This window comes from Hyperolius riggenbachi, chromosome 3, assembly GCF_040937935.1.
Source record: "Hyperolius riggenbachi isolate aHypRig1 chromosome 3, aHypRig1.pri, whole genome shotgun sequence".
In the NCBI taxonomy this organism is placed as follows: domain Eukaryota; kingdom Metazoa; phylum Chordata; class Amphibia; order Anura; family Hyperoliidae; genus Hyperolius; species Hyperolius riggenbachi.
In genome coordinates, this window is record NC_090648.1 from 34,764,328 (window position 1) to 34,784,904 (window position 20,577).

At 45.9% G+C, this 20,577-nt stretch overlaps 1 protein-coding gene across 2 annotated transcripts in view; it reads left to right on the forward strand.

Moving 5' to 3' along the window:
- The window catches only part of DNAH2 (dynein axonemal heavy chain 2), a 401,787-nt gene that overhangs the window by 82,873 nt on the left and 298,337 nt on the right, over nucleotides 1-20,577 (forward strand). The gene's annotated exons all lie outside the window — the stretch shown is intronic.

Here is a 20,577-nt window from a genome sequence, read left to right on the forward strand (position 1 = left end):
CGAGCGCCCTCTATCGTGTCATCGCGCATGCGCAGTTTGGAGCCGCCTGTCTTCGGGAGGACTCGGCTCCCGAAGACTTCCGAAGTCCCCGCGGTGGGGGATTTAAACAGGGGGAGTTGCCGCTGCGACTAGGGCACCGGGAGAGGAGAGGGGAGGCTCATTAGGACACAGAGCCTCCCCTTTTCTTAGGTAAGTAGCTGGCTTTTTTTCCAGTAATCGGGAAACATTGGCTTTAACAGACGTAAGAACGGGCATTTAGATGATTCAGATAAACAGAGAGGGGGCTTACAAGACAGAAACGGGATGCAGAGGATACTTGGGGGCGGGAATTGAAAACTAGGGGATTTTGCAAGAGAGATTGCTTGAGTTCAGGAGAAGGACAGCCTGAGGGAAGAAGGAGTTCCTGTGCCTGGTAGTTCTGGTAGAGATGGTTCTGAGGTGTGGACCAGAGGCGAGATGGTTGAAGTAGCCCCTCCTGGGGTGGGAGGGGTCTTCAGTATCTTGTTTGCCCTGGACCTCAATCGGGTGGTGTGTAGAGGGTCCAGAGGTGGCAAGGGTGACCTGATGATTCTCTCTGCAGTGTTGATGACTGAGTAGTTTGAGCCTCTAGCTTGTGGATGTGCCTGCGTAACAGACAACAAAGGAGGAGCAGAGGATAAATTCGATGGTGGCAGTATAGAAGCAAGTCATCAGTTCCTGCTGCATTCTAAACTTCCTCAGTTGTCTCAGGAAGAGCAATCTTTGCTGAGCCTTCTTCTGGATTCTGCTGGCGATCTCCCCACCGCAGAAACTAATAAAGGGTTGGAGCATCTATGAGTCTTTTATCTCTGCGTCTCCACTGGGAAGATTTTCTCTACCTCCTATTATAGTTAACTCTGCCTCCAGGACTGAAAGTAAGGCTAGCTTCACACAAAACCTGGAAATTGACTATTTTCCTGGAGTGGAGACAAGCGCATAAATGGACGTCTACAAATTCTATGTTTCTATAGGATCTGTTTAAATATGTTCATTTTCAGCCTATCCATTGTCTCCATTGCGATAGCAAAACATAAAGTCCCATCTTCTATGACCTTTTCAGACACCGCATATGCCTGTGGCGACGGATACAATGAAAGTGGATAGAAACGGAATACGCCACCACCTTTATACATTGAGACTGAAGACCAGGGCCAACAGGCTAACGAACGACCCCTCCAACCTTGCAGTTGTTACTTCCACCTTTTCCTATCAGGACGCTGCTTCAGAATTATCCCCACCAAAACCTTCAGACATAGGAACGCCTCCTCCCCCCAAACAACCCTTCTCCTAAGTCAAGCCCCCACCCTAGCAAAATTCTCTAGCTTCCCACATCTGTTTTTTGGGGTAGCTTGTGTATTACTGAACTTATGCCTCTTTGAATCTGTCCATCAATCAATATCTGTCATTCTTTGTCATGGTGTACTGTTGCCAATGCCATGTGTACCACAAACAATCCCAGGTGCAACATCTATCATGCTTGGTGACTAAAGCTAATTCTGATGTGCAGGTGGGTACATGGGGTGCTGCTGCTCGTGGGGGAGAGGGGGTGCATGACCCAACACAGGAGGGCAATCTCAGCAGGTCAACACCATGCAGGCTACCTACTCCACAAGGAAAAAAGGACACTCTAGGATGGGAAGTTGCACATTTTGACCAATGAAGACTATGAATCTGCCATTATTATCAGTTTCGATAAGAGAGGGAGAAATATGTAGACTCTTGCTAACGGCCATGAGCACTCCTCTTTTTTTCTTTGCAAAGGAGCGATGGTGGATTATGGGTAAAGAGTTTTGTTTGCAGGGATGGTACTCGTTGTTCAGTAGATGCATTTTGTGTGCAAAGAAGATGTTGCAGTGTTGCTTGGTTTCTTCCCTCCATAATGAAAAACTTTTGTAAGGAGTATTTAGTCCTTTCACATTTAAAGAACTTAATTTTAGTGTCATGGTTGTACACGGTGGGCGTGGTTGTTGGCAGAACAGCAACTATTGAGCTCAGAAGGTCACAAATAGTATAAGTGGCTGAGGGGCATCTTGGGTTGATTGAGTCGTCGAAGAGAGTGAGATACAAATAGCATGGGGTACTTATTGTTGACTGGAAAAAAAACCTATTATATGTGAGTTCATAATCTCATAAACAACCTCAGGGGCCTCAGAGGAACTCTCCTTGGGAAAGAAGAATGGTCGATATAGGATTTCAAGACGGGTGAATCAGTAGTCATCTATGTCAAAATAGACCAAACTATTCCTAATTATCTTCTTTTTTTAAGAAGAAAAGTTTTAAAGGAATAAAGCAAAAGTACAGCAAACAGTCATACTGCTGGAATGCGTTATTCATTGCCCCAACTTTTTCCATCTTAAAAACGCTTTCACAAGCGGGTGTTAACATGCAATCCCGCCTCTGCTCTACAAGGAACCGCGTGTGACGCTGAGTAATGTCGATGTTCCTCGAGTGCTTGTGTAGTCACTCAGTCGCTTAGCGGTATAAATCATACATACCAGCAAGTCTTTGTATTATTTATGTTCGCTATAGAAGGAGATGAGGAGAGGAGCAGCCTGGGCACGAATGTCCAACAGCTGTCATAGAAGCACAGAGACAAGGATAAGAAGAGAAAAGGAAGAAATAGGCAGAAGAAAATCAAAACTAAAGAAACTAAGTAAGAAAAAAGGCCATTGTCACACCAGCCCGAGACCGAAGCAGGAAAAGAGGGACGCCGGAGCCCTTTCAGAAAAAACAGCTTTGCCATAGGCGCCTATTATAAAAGCCCCATTTTGCGGCAAGCAGCGAGCTGTATCTTCTTTGCTGCATATTGTGGCTCTTCGGCAGAGGGGAGGGGGGGGGGGGGGGTTACAGTTTATGGGGTGGTTTTGGGATATACACCACCGGGGGTGCAGGTTTGGTTTAGGCACCACCGGGGGGGTCTTAGGATTGGGCACCACCATGGGGGGGTCTTAGGGTTAGGCACCACCGGGGGGGGGGGGGGTCTTAGGATTAGGCACCACCATGGGGGGGGGGTCTTAGGGTTAGGCACCACCGGGTGGTCTTAGGATTGGGCACCACCATGCGGTGGTCTTAGGGTTAGTCCCCACCAGGAGGGCCTTAGCGTAAGGCACCACTGGGGGGGAGGAGGGTTCTTACGGTTAGAGGGAGGCTTCTATGAGGGAGTAGGGTTACATTTAGCCATAGTAAAATATCTGTAAATATTACCAATATTTTACTTACGGAATCCAGTAGTAGAATATTGTTCATTTTAGCGATATTCTACTAGCAGCAACCGCATTCTCCCTTCTTACCAGGCACCTTTTTCATGTATGCTCCTGGGACCATTGATAGGGGCCCCAATGTTAGTCTAGGCTCATACTAGACCTAAACCTGGACTGTTTTCAGCAGCGGAGACAAGCAGATAAACGGGCATGTCGATGGTTATCTATAGGATCTGTTCAGACATGTCCGTTTTCAATGTATCCGTTGTCTCCATTGTGGTTGCTGAACCCAAGGTTTAGTCTTAGCGACTGTTTTAGACACTACATACACTAATAATGTCTTCCACGGGCACAATGCAAGTCTACAGAGATGGAATTACAGTACATCCGTTCTGACTAGTGCTGTCAATGGAAAGTGCAGCCACCTCTTCCATGTGTAGCATCCATGTACAGCAGCGCCCCTCCCATTCCATGTGCAGGCCCTCTTCCATGTGTATTATCCATGTACAGCAGCCCCTCCCATTCCATATGCAGCCCTCTCTTCCATGTGCCACATCCATGTACAGCAGCCCCTCCCATTCCATGTGCAGTCCCCTCTTCCATGTGTAACATCCATGTACAGCAGCGCCTCTCCCATTCCATGTGCAGCCCCTCTTCCATGTGTAACATCCATGTACAGCAGCGCCTCTCCCATTCCATGTGCAGGCCCTCTTCCATGTGTAGCATCCATGTACAGCAGCCCCCTCTTCTATTTTTATCATCCATGTACAGCAGCACCTCCCATTCCATGTGCAGCCCCTCTTCCATGTAACATACATGTACAGCAGCCCCCTTCCATTCCATGTGCAGCCCCCTTTTCCATGTGTAGCATCCATGTACAGCAGTGCCCCTCCCATTCCATGTGCAGGCCCTCTTCCATGTGTAGCATCCATGTACAGCAGCCCCTCCCATTCCTTATGCAGCCCCCTCCCCCATGTGCCACACCCATGTACAGCAGCACCTCGCATTCCATGTGCAGCCCCTCTTCCATGTGTAACATCCATGTACTGTAGCCCCTCCCATTCCATGTGCAGGCCCTCTTCCATGTGTAGCATTCATGTACAGCAGAACCCCTCCTATTAATAATAATCCGAACATTTGTATAGCGCTTTTCTCCTGTCGGACTCAAAGCGCTCAAGAGCTGCAGCCACCAAGGAGCTCATGCAAGAGGCCACCCTGCAGTGTTAGGGAGTCTTGCCTTGAACTCCTTACTAAATAGATACTGACCCTAGCCAGGATTCGAACCCTGGTCTCCCATGTCAAAGGCAGAGCCCTTAACCAGTACACTATCCAGCCACCTATTCCATGTGCAGCCCCCTCCCCATGTGTCACATCCATGTACAGCAGTCCTCTCCCATTTAATGTGTAGCCCTCCCTAGTGTTGGGCGAACATCTAAATGTTCGGGTTCGGGCCGAACAGGCCGAACATGGCCGCGATGTTCGGGTGTTCGACCCGAACTCCGAACATAATGGAAGTCAATGGGGACCCGAACTTTTGTGCTTTGTAAAGCCTCCTTACATGCTACATACCCCAAATTTACAGGGTATGTGCACCTTGGGAGTGGGTACAAGAGGAAAAATTTTTTTAGCAAAAAGAGCTTATAGTTTTTGAGAAAATCGATTTTAAAGTTTCAAAGGGAAAACTGTCTTTTAAATGCGGGAAATGTCTGTTTTCTTTGCACAGGTAACATGCTTTTTGTCGGCATGCAGTCATAAATGTAATACATATAAGAGGTTCCAGGAAAAGGGACCGGTAACGCTAACCCAGCAGCAGCACACGTGATGGAACAAGAGGAGGGTGGCGCAGGAGGAGAAGGCCACGCTTTGAGACACAACAACCCAGGCCTTGCATGAGGACAAGAAGCGTGCGGATAGCAATTTGCATTTTGTCGCCATGCAGTCATAAATGTAATACAGATGAGGGGTTCAATAAACAGGGACCGGAAACGCTAACCCATCACAGATGTTCATTGTTCATGTTACTTGGTTGGGGTCCGGGAGTGTTGCGTAGTCGTTTCCAATCCAGGATTGATTCATTTTAATTTGAGTCAGACGGTCTGCATTTTCTGTGGAGAGGCGGATACGCCGCCGATCTGTGACGATGCCTCCGGCAGCACTGAAACAGCGTTCCGACATAACGCTGGCTGCCGGGCAAGCCAGCACCTCTATTGCGTACATTGCCAGTTTGTGCCAGGTGTCTAGCTTCGATACCCAATAGTTGAAGGGTGCAGATGGATTGTTCAACACAGCTACGCCATCTGACATGTAGTCCTTGACCATCTTCTCCAGGCGATCGGTGTTGGAGGTGGATCTGCACGCTTGCTGTTCTGTGTGCTGCTGCATGGGTGTCAGAAATTTTTTCCACTCCAAGGACACTGCCGATACCATTCCCTTTTGGGCACTAGCTGCGGCTTGTGTTGTTTGCTGCCCTCCTGGTCGTCCTGGGTTTGCGGAAGTCAGTCTGTCGGCGTACAACTGGCTAGAGGAGGGGGAGGATGTCAATCTCCTCTCTAAAGTCTCCACAAGGGCCTGCTGGTATTCTTCCATTTTGACCTGTCTGGCTCTTTCTTCAAGCAGTTTTGGAACATTGTGTTTGTACCGTGGATCCAGAAGGGTATAAACCCAGTAATTGGTGTTGTCCAGAATGCGCACAATGCGTGGGTCGCGTTCAATGCAGTCCTAGGCCGAAGAGGTCATAGCCTAGGGTCACAAAACCTGTTTATTGGGCAATTTCAATGGTGGCGAGTCTGACGTACATAAATCGCAGCAATGGCCGTTAGCAACGTCTGAATCTCACGAAATGTCTCATGCAGGTAGAAGACATATTGTTAGACTTGGGCTCCAAAGATGGGTTCCCTACATCTCTGCAAACCAGAGTTACAGGGCTCCAAATTTGGTAAAATCCCCCATAGGCTTTCATTGGGCCTCCTATTTACAGTTCCAAAATCTCACATCTTTTCAAAGGGCAATTACTCAGCAGTGGCAAATTTTCTAGCATTGTAGGGACCCTTAGGGGGAACATGACTGGTGAGTTTCGGGCCCCTAGGCCAAAGAGGTCATAGCCTAGGGTCACAAAAACCTGTTTATTTGGGCTATTTCAATGGTAGTGATGGTGACGTACATAAATCGCAGCAATGGCCGTTAGCAAAGTCTGAATCTCACGAAATGTCTCATGCAGGTAGAAGACATATTGTTAGACTTGGATTCCAAAGATGGGGTCCCTACATCTCTGCAAACCAGAGTTACAGGGGTCCAAAATTGGTAAAATCCCCCATAGGATTTCATTGGCTCCCTATTTCACTTTTCAAAATCTCACATCTTTTCAAAGGGCAATGGCTCAGCAGTACCAAATTTTCTAGCATTGTAGGGACCCTTAGGGGGAACATGACTGGTGAGTTTCGGGCCCCTAGGCCGAAGAGGTCATAGCCTAGGGTCACAAAAACCTGTTTATTGGGGCTATTTCAATGGTAGTGATGGTGACGTACATAAATCGCAGCAATGGCCGTTAGCAAAGTCTGAATCTCACGAAATGTCTCATGCAGGTAGAAGACATATTGTTAGACTTGGATTCCAAAGATGGGGTCCCTACATCTCTGCAAACCAGAGTTACAGGGGTCCAAAATTGGTAAAATCCCCCATAGGATTTCATTGGCTCCCTATTTCACTTTCCAAAATCTCACATCTTTTCAAAGGGCAATGGCTCAGCAGTACCAAATTTTCTAGCATTGTAGGGACCCTTAGGGGGAACATGACTGGTGAGTTTCGGGCCCCTAGGCCGAAGAGGTCATAGCCTAGGATCACAAAAACCTGTTTATTTGGGCTATTTCAATGGTAGTGATGGTGGCGTACATAAATCTCAGCCATGGCCGTTAGCAACGTCTGAATCTCACGAAATGTCTCATGCAGGTAGAAGACATATTGTTAGACTTAGATTCCAAAGATGGGGTCCCTACATCTCTGCAAACCAGAGTTACAGGGGTCCAAAATTGGTAAAATCCCCCATAGGCTTTCATTGGGCCTCCTATTTACCGTTCCAAAATCTCACACCATTTTAAAGGGCAATGGCTCAGCAGTGGCAAAACTCACCAGTCATGATCCCCCTAAGGGTCCCTACAATGCTAGAAAATTTGGTACTGCTGAGCCATTGCCCTTTGAAAAGATGTGAGATTTTGGAAAGTGAAATAGGGATCCAATGAAATCCTATGGGGGATTTTACCAATTTTGGACCCCTGTAACTCTGGTTTGCAGAGATGTAGGGACCCCATCTTTGGAATCCAAGTCTAACAATATGTCTTCTACCTGCATGAGACATTTCGTGAGATTCAGACTTTGCTAACGGCCATTGCTGCGATTTATGTACGTCACCATCACTACCATTGAAATAGCCCCAATAAACAGGTTTTTGTGACCCTAGGCTATGACCTCTTCGGCCTAGGGGCCCGAAACTCACCAGTCATGTTCCCCCTAAGGGTCCCTACAATGCTAGAAAATTTGGTACTGCTGAGCCATTGCCCTTTGAAAAGATGTGAGATTTTGAAAAGTGAAATAGGGAGCCAATGAAATCCTATGGGAGATTTTACTAATTTTGGACCCCTGTAACTCTGGTTTGCAGAGATGTAGGGACCCCATCTTTGGAATCCAAGTCTAACAATATGTCTTCTACCTGCATGAGACATTTCGTGAGATTCAGACTTTGCTAACGGCCATTGCTGCGATTTATGTACGTCACCATCACTACCATTGAAATAGCCCCAATAAACAGGTTTTTGTGACCCTAGGCTATGACCTCTTCGGCTTAGGGGCCCGAAACTCACCAGTCATGTTCCCCCTAAGGGTCCCTACAATGCTAGAAAATTTGCCACTGCTGAGTAATTGCCCTTTGAAAAGATGTGAGATTTTGGAACTGTAAATAGGAGGCCCAATGAAAGCCTATGGGGGATTTTACCAAATTTGGAGCCCTGTAACTCTGGTTTGCAGAGATGTAGGGAACCCATCTTTGGAGCCCAAGTCTAACAATATGTCTTCTACCTGCATGAGACATTTCGTGAGATTCAGACGTTGCATGCCGACAAAAAGCATGTTACCTGTGTAAAGAAAACAGACATTTCCCGCATTTAAAAGACAGTTTTCCCTTTGAAACTTTAAAATCGATTTTCTCAAAAACTATAAGCTCTTTTTGCTAATTTTTTTTTCCCTCTTGTACCCACTCCCAAGGTGCACATACCCTGTAAATTTGGGGTATGTAGCATGTAAGGAGGCTTTACAAAGCACGAAAGTTCGGGTCCCCATTGACTTCCATTATGTTCGGAGTTCGGCCATGTTCGGCCCGAACCCAAACATCTAGATGTTCGCCCAACACTACACGTGACCCGTTCGGCCAATCACAGCGCTAGCCGAACGTTCGGGTAACGTTCGGCCATGCGCTCTTAGTTCGGCCATATGGCCGAACAGTTTAGCCGAACACCATCAGGTGTTCGGCCGAACCCGAACATCACCCGAACAGGGTGATGTTCTGCAGAACCCGAACAGTGGCGAACACTGTTCGCCCAACACTAGCCCTCCCTTCCATGTGCGACAGGTTCTATTTTTCATGTAGTGACACAAAGCAGTGCTGTTATGCAGCGACTCGCATTAGTTTTCTGCTCTTTGTCCACATTCCCCTCTCCCTCTCCAGGCCAGATTGTGGTTTTTCCAGAGATCTGGCCTTGCATCTTGGCCGGCTCTTTTAGCATTAGCGGAATTTTTGATGAAATCCTTCAGTGATTAGGCAGTTAAGATCAGTTAATTAGTCTATGACACAGCTGGAAGTGAGCGCTCTCTCCTATACGTTTCTATCTTGGAAGTCGGCTGGTCCTGAGGCATGGCCATATACTGTATCTACTCTTTGTACTATATAACCTTGTAAAGTAATTATGGAAGACCTCAGCTATGCCCTCAGTCTGCTTGTCCCAAATCTGTGGAATATGTTTGTAAAGTTCTGCGTCCAAGCTGCTATATTTACAGCCAGATTCGCACAAGCTGTTTTTTTATGTTGCTTTTTACTTTCTTTCTGTAAAAGTGGAGCTGAACTCTTGTGCAGGACAGAAGGAAAACCTAGAGAAATGCACCCTGTATGTATTTAGAGAGTTTAGCCTGTCTAATCCCCCCTCATCTGTGACTATTCACAAGTGTCATTTGATTTCAGCTGTGTTATCTCAGGAAGCTCGGCAGAGCAGCTAATTTGTAAAGAGAGGATGTTAACCCTATGTCTGCTTCCATGTAATAAGGAAGTAGACACACTGCAGATTGTTTGCGGGATTTGTATCACCTGTAGCAAAAAAAAAAAAAATATGATGATTTGTATGTGTAGTACAGCTAAGAAATAAAACATTAGAAGCAGAGACATACAGTGGCTTGCAAAAGTATTCAGCCCCCTTGAAGTTTTCCACATTTTGTCACATTACTGCCACAAACATGAATCAATTTTATTGGAATTCCACATGAAAAACCAATACAAAGTGGTGTACACATGAGAAGTGGAACGAAAATCATACAGGATTCCAAACATTAAAAAAAAAAAAAAAAACTGCAAAGTGGGGAGTGCGTAATTATTCAGCCCCCTGAGTCAATACTTTGTAGAACCACCTTTTGCTGCAATTACAGCTGCCAGTCTTTTAGGGTATGTCTCTACCAGCTTTGCACATCTAGAGACTGAAATCCTTGCCCATTCTTCTTTGCAAAACAGCTCCAGCTCAGTCAGATTAGATGGACAGCGTTTGTGAACAGCAGTTTTCAGATCTTGCCACAGATTCTCGATTGGATTTAGATCTGGACTTTGACTGGGCGATTCTAACACATAGATCTGTTTTGTTTTAAACCATTCCATTGTTGCCCTGGCTTTATGTTTAGGGTCGTTGTCCTGCTGGAAGGTGAACCTCCGCCCCAGTCTCAAGTCTTTTGCAGTCTCCAAGAGGTTTTCTTCCAAGTTTGCCCTGTATTTGGCTCCATCCATCTTCCCATCAACTCTGACCAGCTTCCCTGTCCCTGCTGAAGAGATGCACCCCCCCTGAGCATGATGCTGCCACCACCATATTTGACAGTGGGGATGGTGTGTTCTGAGTGATGTGCACTGTTAGTTTTCCGCCACACATAGCGTTTTGCATTTTGGCCAAAAAGTTCCATTTTGGTCTCATCTGACCAGAGCACCTTCTTCTACATGGTTGCTGTGTCCCCCACATGGCTTGTGGCAAACTGCAAACGGGACTTCTTATGCTTTCTGTTAATAATGCCTTTCTTCTTGCCACTCTTCCATAAAGGCCAACTTTGTACAGTGCATGACTAATAGTTGTCCTATGGACAGATTCCCCCACCTGAGCTGTAGATCTCTGCAGCTTGTCCAGAGTCACCATGGGCCTCTTGACTGCATTTCTGATCAGCACTCTCCTTGTTTGGCCTGTGAGTTTAGGTGGACGGCCTTGTCTTGGTAGGTTTACAGTTGTGCCATACTCCTTCCATTTCTGAATGATCGCTTGAACAGTGCTCTGTGGGATGTTCAAGGCTTTGGAAATCTTTTTGTAGCGTAAGCCTGCTTTAAATTTCTCAATAACTTTATCCCTGACCTGTCTGGTGTGTTCTTTGGACTTCACGGTGTTGTTGCTCCCAATATTCTCTTAGACAACCTCTGAGGCCCTCACAGAGCAGCTGTATTTGTACTGACATTAGATTACACACAGGTGCACTCTATTTAGTCATTAGCACTCATCAGGCAATGTCTATGGGCAACTGACTGCACTCAGACCAAAGGGGGCTGAATAATTATGCACACACCACTTTGCAGTTATTGATTTGTAAAAAATGTTTGGAATCCTGTATGATTTTCGTTCCACTTCTCACGTGTACACCACTTTATGTTGGTCTTTTACATGGAATCCCAATAAAATTGATGCATGTTTGTGGCAGTAATATGACAAAATGTGGAAAACTTCAAGGGGGCCGAATACTTTTGCAACCCACTGTACGTCTAATATTGTTTCCAGTACAGGAAGTGTTAAGAAACTCCAGTTGTTATCTATGCAAAAGAGCCATTGAGCTCCACGACTTTCAAAGTCGCAGCGAGCTCTGTCTTCTGGAGCTTGTTATCTCAACTGTCAGTCACTGTATCTTCTTTTTCCTGAAAAGGACAGGTCAATAGTTCACTGGCCTGCTCTGTGAAATCATTCAATTCAATTCACTTTATTGTCATTGTGTAACACAACGAAATTACTTTCCATGACAACCCCACGGTGCATATAGGGAACATAGTGATAGTAACAAGGAAGAGAAGGAATTATACAAGTATGCCAGGTATTACAGATGTTTTAACAATTTGTACACAGTGTTAATTATTTCAGAGAGGATTCAGAGTTTATCAAGTTTATGGCGGATGGGAAAAAGCTGTCTTTCAGTCTGTTTGTGTGTGTGCGGATTGATCTAAAACGTTTACCTGATGGAAGGAGCTCAAACAGGGCATTTCCAGGGTGAGTGTTGTCTTTGATAATGTTTTTGGCCCTTCTCACGCTGCGAGTATTATACAAAAGTTCCAGTGATGGTAGTTCAGTGCCGATAATGGCTTCTGCTGTTTTAACAACTCGCTGCAGGGCTTCTCTAGTAGCCTTCGTGCAGCTGTTGTACCAGGCCGTCATGCAATTGGTCAGAACGCTTTCTATAGTGCATCTGTAGAAATTAACCAGCAGCTTCTGTGGGAGGTTAGCGCTCCTTAGTTTTCTCAGAAAGTAGAGGCGTTGTTGTGCTTTTCCAGTTAGAGCTAAAGCATTGTCAGCCCAGGACAGGTTCTCTGCGATGGTGACTCCCAAAAATTTGAAGCTGGAAACTTTCTCCACAGCCTCTGCATTGATCATTAGCGGTAGGTGAGTAGTCTTTTTGGTGGTCCTAAAGTCCAGAATAATTTCTTTGAAATGATCTAAAATCATTTAGAATGCTGAGTAGTGTGTAAACTGCAAATATTAGAGAATGATGCAATGTTATTTAAAAAACCAAAAAAAAACCAAACAAACACTATTTAACTGAAAATAAAAATATGAGATTATTTTCTTTGCTACTAATGTTCTAGTAATTATCCGTACTACACATACAATTCATTATATCACTAGTAGACCTAAGCCCGTTTAAAAACGGGCTCTAGGTCTTTGTTGAAACCCCGCCTCCCTCCCCTTCCTCCCCTCTCATCCTCCCCCGTGACCGCCGCCACCGCCGCACAGTCACTGCACGCGTCGCGCGCGCACACACACGCCCGCCCCTTCTGGCCCCGCCCTCCCTCAGCTCTCCTCAGTCTCTGCGTCCCTACCTGCTCTTTTTTTATAGATAATTTTTTTTCCCTTCAGTGCCTCTTTAAAGGTTATTATGCTGTTGCTTATCTTTTAGAGCAAGTTCTGTGTTCAGGTCCGCTTTATATAAATCCAATAGTTGTATTACCATCTCAGTCCGAGCTTAGGCGTTCCCTCCACCGCGGACTACTTAGGTGCCATGTCTAAGGCCCCATTCAAACTACAGGAAAAAACTACAGGAAAAAAAAAGAATGTGAAAGCCACGCGCATGGACCGGACCCCAAACCCAGTGTCCTGACCTGCTGCAGAGTTTTGCAACTGTATTGTGAACAGGTCTGGATTTACTTCACAGGGGTCTATAGGCATAACTGTCCTGGCACCCTAGACTTCACCCTCCATGAACCTACAAACCCCCTCCGAACCGCACCACAAGTATGCTGGCTGTCCCAGCTGTCACTTCTTCCGTACTTCCCTTGCCCATCACAGGTAGCTACAGGTGTCCCTTAGTATGAGGTAGCCAGAGGTACCCTCAGTATTAAGTAGCTAGAGGTGCCCCTGACTGAAGGGAGATCTCGTCAGTGGAATGCCGAGAGCAGGGTGAATAACCTCATTTACACTCTCATCAGGCGTCTGCGTAGGGAGGGAGGCGCTTGAGGAGGGAAGTGACCCGCCTTTCCATCATCAGGCTCCTGTAGGCACATGCCTACATTGCCTCATGGTAAATCCGGCCCTGATCGTGAATGTGCCGCAAACGTCACAAATCAGCACAATGGAAGCCGCATGGAAAATGTTCACCTGTTTTGTGGATTCAGTTCTGCTGCTGTTGTTTGGGCCACTGCAGGGGATGGAAGACCAAAGGAAGCATGGTGCCCCTTATTGGTGTGCAAAAGACCAGTGGTAATCCTGCTGCAACAGGGAACTTCTCTCTGTGAGCCTTGCAGCGCCGGGTCCCTGGTTTGAATCCCACCCAGGTCAACATCTGCAATGAGTTTGTATGTTCTCCCCGTGTCTGCGTGGGTTTCCTCCGGGCACTCTGTTTTTCTCCCACATCCCAAAAACATATAGATACGTTAATTGGTTTCCCCCTAAATTGGCCCTAGACTACAATACATACACGATACATACATAGACATAACTATGGTAGGGATTAGATTGTGAGCTCCTCTGAGGACAGTCAGTGACATGACTATGTATTCTGTAATGTGCTGCAGTAGATGTCAGTGCTATATAAATACACAATAATAATAATATGGTAAGACATTACACTATGACTATGGAAGGATTAGAGTGTGAGCTCCTCTGAGGACAGTCAGTGACATGACTATGTACTCTGTAATGTGCTGCAGAAGATGTCAGTGCTATATAAATACATAATAATAATATGGTAAGACATTACACTATGACTATGGAAGGATTAGATTGTGAGCTCCTCTGAGGACAGTCAGTGACATGACTATGTACTCTGTAATGTGCTGCAGAAGATGTCAGTGCTATATAAATACACAATAATAATAATATGGTAAGACATTACACTATGACTATGGTAGGATTAGATTGTGAGTTCCTCTGAGGACAGTCAGTGACATGACTATGTACTCTGTAATGTGCTGCAGAAGATGTCAGTGCTATATAAATACACAATAGTAATATGGGAGGACATTAGAATATGACTATGGAAGGATTAGATTGTGAGCTCCTCTGAGGACAGTCAGTGACATGACTATGTACTCTGTAATGTGCTGCAGAAGATGTCAGTGCTATATAAATACACAATAGTAATATGGGAGGACATTAGAATATGACTATGGAAGGATTAGATTGTGAGCTCCTCTGAGGACAGTCAGTGACATGACTATGTACTCTGTAATGTGCTGCAGAAGATGTCAGTGCTATATAAATACACAATAGTAATATGGGAGGACATTAGAATATGACTATGGAAGGATTAGAGTGTGAGCTCCTCTGAGGACAGTCAGTGACATGACTATGTACTCTGTTTAGTGCTGCGGAAGATGTCAGTGCTATATAAATACACAATAATAATAATAATTGGCTCATGGTTGACCAATAAGAATCCTCCCTGTTGATAGGTGGGATTCACATTGACTTTTTGAATGCAGCACGGAGCTCCATGCTTCTTGTGGACTCTGCCCGGTTTCAGGATGGGGGCGGAAGGGCGGAGACGCAAATGCAGCAGTGTGAACAACACAGTACGGACTCCGCGCATTCTAAGCGCTTACTGCACCGTTTCCACATCTGCTGCATTTGCGTTGCAGTGTGCACCAGTCATTTACTTGTCCTGCTCGTTTGTTTTTGTACTGTGTCCTCTTTTCACCATCACACACCATCACACACTACTGAGCTGGCCAGATATTCACTGCATTCGTTGTGCTGTGTAGCTCCCCCCGCTCCTGATTTTGTGCCCGCTTGCAAGTGCTACTGCTTTGCTCATGAACACGCTTTGCACAGCATTATTTCAACAGCACTACTGATCCATCCATCCTTGCTATGCAGACTTTGATCTATGGCTCCTTGAGGAAAGGAACTTTTGTACCTTTTTTTTTCCTGATGCCTTTTTTTGCCGGCTACTGTTGTGAATGCAGTATGTTAGAACAGTATGGTCTGTGTGATTACAGTGGCCACTGTATAGTATCATAGCAGCTACTACTATATCAGCAGTGTTGATAGGCTGAGGCTTTATGCACATTGTTTTTATTGCATTGTTTGCACTGTTTTGCATGCATAAGAATAACACAGTTTTCTCACCTTTAAAGGGATACTGTAGGGGGGTCGGGGGAAAATGAGTTGAACTTACCCAGGGCTTCTAACGATCCCCCGCAGACGTCCTGTGCTCACCCAGCCACTCACCGATGCTCAGGCCCCGCCTCTGGTTCACTTCTGGAATTTCTGACTTTAAAGTCAGAAAACCACTGGGCCTGCGTTGCCGTGTCCTCACTCCCACTGATGTCATCAAGAGCGTACTGCGCAGGCCCAGTATGGTCTGTAATAATAAGCAGATAGTGTTGCGCCTAGTCGGAAGCAGCTAGTACTGTTAAGGGGTCCCAATTCCTCAGGTGTGCATCAAACAGATAATAGTACCATATTACCAGTATGGTCTGTGTCTGCGCAGTACACTCCTGGTGACATCAGCAGGAGCGAGGACACGGCAACGCAGGCGCAGTGGTTTTCTGACTTTAAAGTCAGAAATTCCAGAAGTGAACTGGAGGCGGGGCCGGAGCATCGGTGTGTGGCTGGGCCAACACAGGATGTCTGCGGGGGACCATTAGAAGCCCCGGGTAAGTTCAGCTCATTTTCCCCCGACCCTCCCTACAGTATCCCTTTAAGGCCCCGTTCACATCACAAACGCGGATGGCCATGCGTGCGGAACGCAACGCATGCGAACGCACGCCATCCGCGTTTGTGTGCGTTGCGTGGCTGATCCCATCACTGAAAAGTGAATGGGAGAGCCACTCGTTTTTGCAAAAAATGCGTGCAGCATGCGTTCCCGGACCGCACAGGTCCAGAACGCATGCAGTGTGAACATCAGACAGTGCACTCTATGCACTGTCTGATGCCGTGCGTGTCGGCCAGCCCGCACGCGTTTCCAAAACGCGGCTGGAAACGCGTGCAGTGTGAACGGGGCCTTAGTCCCGACGTTTGTACTAATAAAGTTATTGATATTATACAATGCTGTATACCATTGTTGCTTTCCTTTTTTCTATGTTTATATTTACGGTTGCACTGTTCCCTTGACCTAGGGGCTGTCTATGATCACTTTCCATCGAGACAACATTATAGGCTGGTTCTCCTTCTTTTTTCTATTGTACACACTACTGAGCTGGCCAGGGATTCACTGCATTCGTTTCCTGATCGCTCTCAAACCTAACACTCTTAATGATCAGGGTTTTTATCACATTCCGATTCTTGGAAGCGTTTTGTGTTAAATTCCCAATTAACATATTTTCCTGCAGCTTCTTGGCAGGCGTGAGTCAGGTAAGGGTCTGAGCAGGCATGAAACAATGGCACGGGATGGCAGAGATCGCTCAGTCCCGCTATAAACCTTGTGAAGGCGGGAGTAACGGCTGTAATCTATCACACATGGATTTAATGTCCTGCAGATGCCTATTAACACAAACGCTTTTTAATCCTTTCTACAGCTTTGTACGATATATTGGTTTTGATGATCTACCTAAGGTTCAGGAGTAAAGTTAAAGGACACCCGAACTGACATGTGACATGATGAGATAGACATGTGTATGTACAGTGCTAAGCACACAAATAACTAGGCTGTGTTCCTTTTTTTCTTTCTCTGTCTGAAAGAGTTAAACATCAGAAATGTAAGTGGCAGTTCCTGTCTGACCGGGTCAGACTACAGTGTGACCCTCACCGATAAGAAATTACAGCTATAAAACACTTTCCTAGCAGAAAATGGCTTCTAAGAGCAGGAAAGAGATAAAAAGGGTCAATAGTTCATAGATTTTAGCTCTGGCATACTTCAATGAACATGTCATTGAGCAAAAACAATACAACAGTAAAAAGTTAAAGTAGATTTAAATATAAAATAAAACTGTGGAATATCTTAAAAAGTCATTTAGATACAATTGTTTATTGCATTTGTTTATTTTCACCTCGGGTGTCCTTTAAGGTAGCTATACATCTCTTGACTTGGCGGTTGATCGACCATCTGATTCGATAATTCAATAATTATTCGGTGCTGCCAAGTGCATGCTGAATCAACGATGCCTCAGATTTCGAGGCGAGCACGTTGATCAGCATTGGTAGAATCAGGAAATTTGGGCGCCTGAGGCTAATGGACTATATGGGCGACCCATAGACACTAATGCAAAAAATTAGGTATTGGGCGCCAAAGAAGAAATTTTGGCGCCCAATAAATTTATTTTTGTTATTTTGTAAACTGTCATTTTAACTTTTTATATCATTTTTTCATTTTGATAATTTTTAAATTACTGTTTTAACTTTTTATATCATTTTTTTTTTCGTTTACATAATTTTTCAATTGTCGTGTTAACTTCTCTGAAATTAATTTTGAGTTATAATTTCGTAAACTATCGTTTCTTTGTATTAACATTATTTGCAGCAGGAATGGAGTTTAGGCCCGGTTCACATTAGCGTTCCAGGTCCGGCTTCCCCGGACCCGGAACGCTCCGTACACAGCGGATGGTGAACGGATACATTGTTAATCAATGTATCCATTCACACTTGTGCGCCGTCCGGATCCGATCCAGGAACGCAGCTCTGGGACGGTCCGGCTTTTTTTCCAACATGCGCCATTTTTCAGTCCGTCCCGGTGCGGCTGCGGACCCGGGCCGGATCCTGACCCGAACATGCGGCCCATGCTATGCAATGAGAAACGGATGTTTCTCATCACACTGGCAATAGGACCGGATGCTTCCAGCACCGGTCCTATGCCACTTGGGGGGCCCGGACTACATGCCGGTATCCCCCATGCTTGCGGTGCCTTTCTGGCATTGCAAAGTATCTAGTTCCGGCTACTTTATTGTAGCCGGAACTGATAAATTCCGGATCCTCAAATTGTGCCGCCTTGTGGCCACCGTAGAGACCCGTACGGTCTCTTTGCGGCCACCGGACCCCCGGACACTTGCGGACTCGAACCGCAAGTGTGAATGGGGCCTAAGAGGGTTAGGCATCAGAAAGAGGAGTTTAGGGTTAGGCATCACCGTGGGAGTAAAGGTGGCCACAAACGGTCCAATTTCTAGCGAAGAATCGCTTGAGTGATCAGACATGTAGATAATCTCCGTTGATGGGCACTACTGCAGCGCCCTTAGTTTTGCTCACTTTTTCATTGTTTAGAGACCAGTGTGGGTAATGTCTTTGGTTTCCCAGCCTTCGGCAAGTGTTCAGTTTTCATAGTTTTCCTCTTGTAAAAATATTATTAGAATTTTTTTCTTTATGGAAACCATATTGAAATCTGAGTTCTATTTCTCAATTCATTTAGCTCATTAGCGTTAACCCCTTCCCAACCGCCTAATGCCGATAGGCGTCGGGAAGGTGGCAGCCCCCCACGACCGCCTAACGTGGAAAGGCGTCACGTGCGGTGGGCGGAGGTTAGCTGGGTACACGCGTCCCCGCTTGAGTGACGGAGCGGACTCCGCCAACAGTCTGCCTGCAGCGATCACCGCTAACAGACTGAAAAAAAGAGAAACTGACGTTTCTTTTCTTTGTACAGCGCTGCAATCTAATGCAGCGCTGTACTGGGGACAGCCCTGTCACTCGCTGTCCCCTGGAGGGGAAGGACAAAGGATCACTCTCATAAGCTGATGCCTATGAGAGATGATCCTGCTGATTGGATCTCGGGGGAGGGAGAAAATAATTTAAAAAATAAACGATTTTATTAAAAATAAATTCATAAATTCATTTTAAAAAAAGCCTGTTGTCCTTAAAGAGACCCTGTACTAAAAAAAAAACGTACCCTGGGGGGTAATCGCCTCGGGAGGCCCCATTCACACTTACAAAATGCTAGCGCTTTTGCTAGCGTTTTGGTCTGGCGATTTTTGGCGATTAACGCCATTCACACTTGGGACGATTTCCCGGCGATCGCAATTAGCGCTTCTATAGCACTAAACACGAAATCGCCTGAAAATGGTGCAGATGCAATTTTTTTGAGCGACTTGCATTAATCGCCGGCGATTAACGCAAATCGCCCAAGTGAAAACAGGCCCATAGGTTATTATTGCACTAGCGCTTTAAACAGCGCTAGCGCTTCAGCGGTTTGCCGAAAACGTCGGCAAAACGCTCTAGTGTGAATTGGGCCTCAGGGTCCCAATGAGGCTTCCCCTGTAGCTGCAGGTAGTCCAGCGCTGGCTCCCCCGAAGTCTCCTGCAATCCACGCTCGACAAGCCTGACAGCTTGCTATATTTACCTTCCCTGGCTCCAGCGGGGGGGGGGGGGGGGGGGGGGGCTGTTGCGGCTCTCAGCAAGGAAATAGATGGAAATAGCTGATCTCTGTCAGGTCCACTCTACTGCTCAGGCGCAGGAAACTTGCACCTGCGCAGTAGAGCGGCCCGATAGCGATGTGCTATTTCTCCCTATCTCCGATCGGAGAGCCGATACTGCACCTGCGCTGGAGCAGGGAAGGTAAATATTTACATCCCCGCTGTTCGAAGGGTCACAGCGAGGCCACCGTGGGACACAGGAGGACGGGGGAAGCCTCGATAGGATCCAGAAGCTTCCCCCACCTGAGGTGAGCACCCCCCAGGGGAACTTTTTTTAGTTACAGGTTTTCTTTAAGTGGTTAAAGGGACACATTTCTGTGTATACCGGTACTCACCCAACTATGCCATCTGCGACTAAATCCATTCCTTCACGGTGCCGTACCCTGCTCCATCGACTGAGGGTAGGAATAGACATAGGAGACATATTGGTAGAGAAGAAATACATTTATGGTAAAACTCAAACAAATTAGAATATCATGCAAAAAAAAAGTCAATTTATTTCAGTAATTCAACTTAAAAGGTGAAACTAATATATGAAATTGACGCATTACATGCAAAGCGAGAACTTTCAAGCCTTTATTTGTTATAATATTGCTGATTATGGCTTACAGCTTATGAGAACGCCAAAATTAAAATCTCAGAACATTAGAATATTGTGACAATGTTCAATATTCTTGCCTCAAAGTGTCACTCTAATCAGCTAGAGCAGCCTTTCTCAACCTTTCTACCCTGGAGGAACCCTGCAAATAACTTTGGGATATCAGGGAACCCCTGCAAACATATTTTTGATCTCGAAGAACCCCTGCATTTATTTTGGAGGAGGCGTGGTCTTTAAAAGTATGTGTGGCTGTTTATTTCACTCCCCTTATTACACTGCCACTCATTATACTGTCTCCTGAGCCCCCAAATTTAGTGCTTCTTGTTACAGTACCACCTATTATAGTGTGCTCTATTATACTTCCCCCACGATGGGGTAAAATTCCAAGGAACCCTTGCAGAGTCCTCAAGGAACCCTGGGGTTCCAGGGAACCCTGGTTGAGAAAG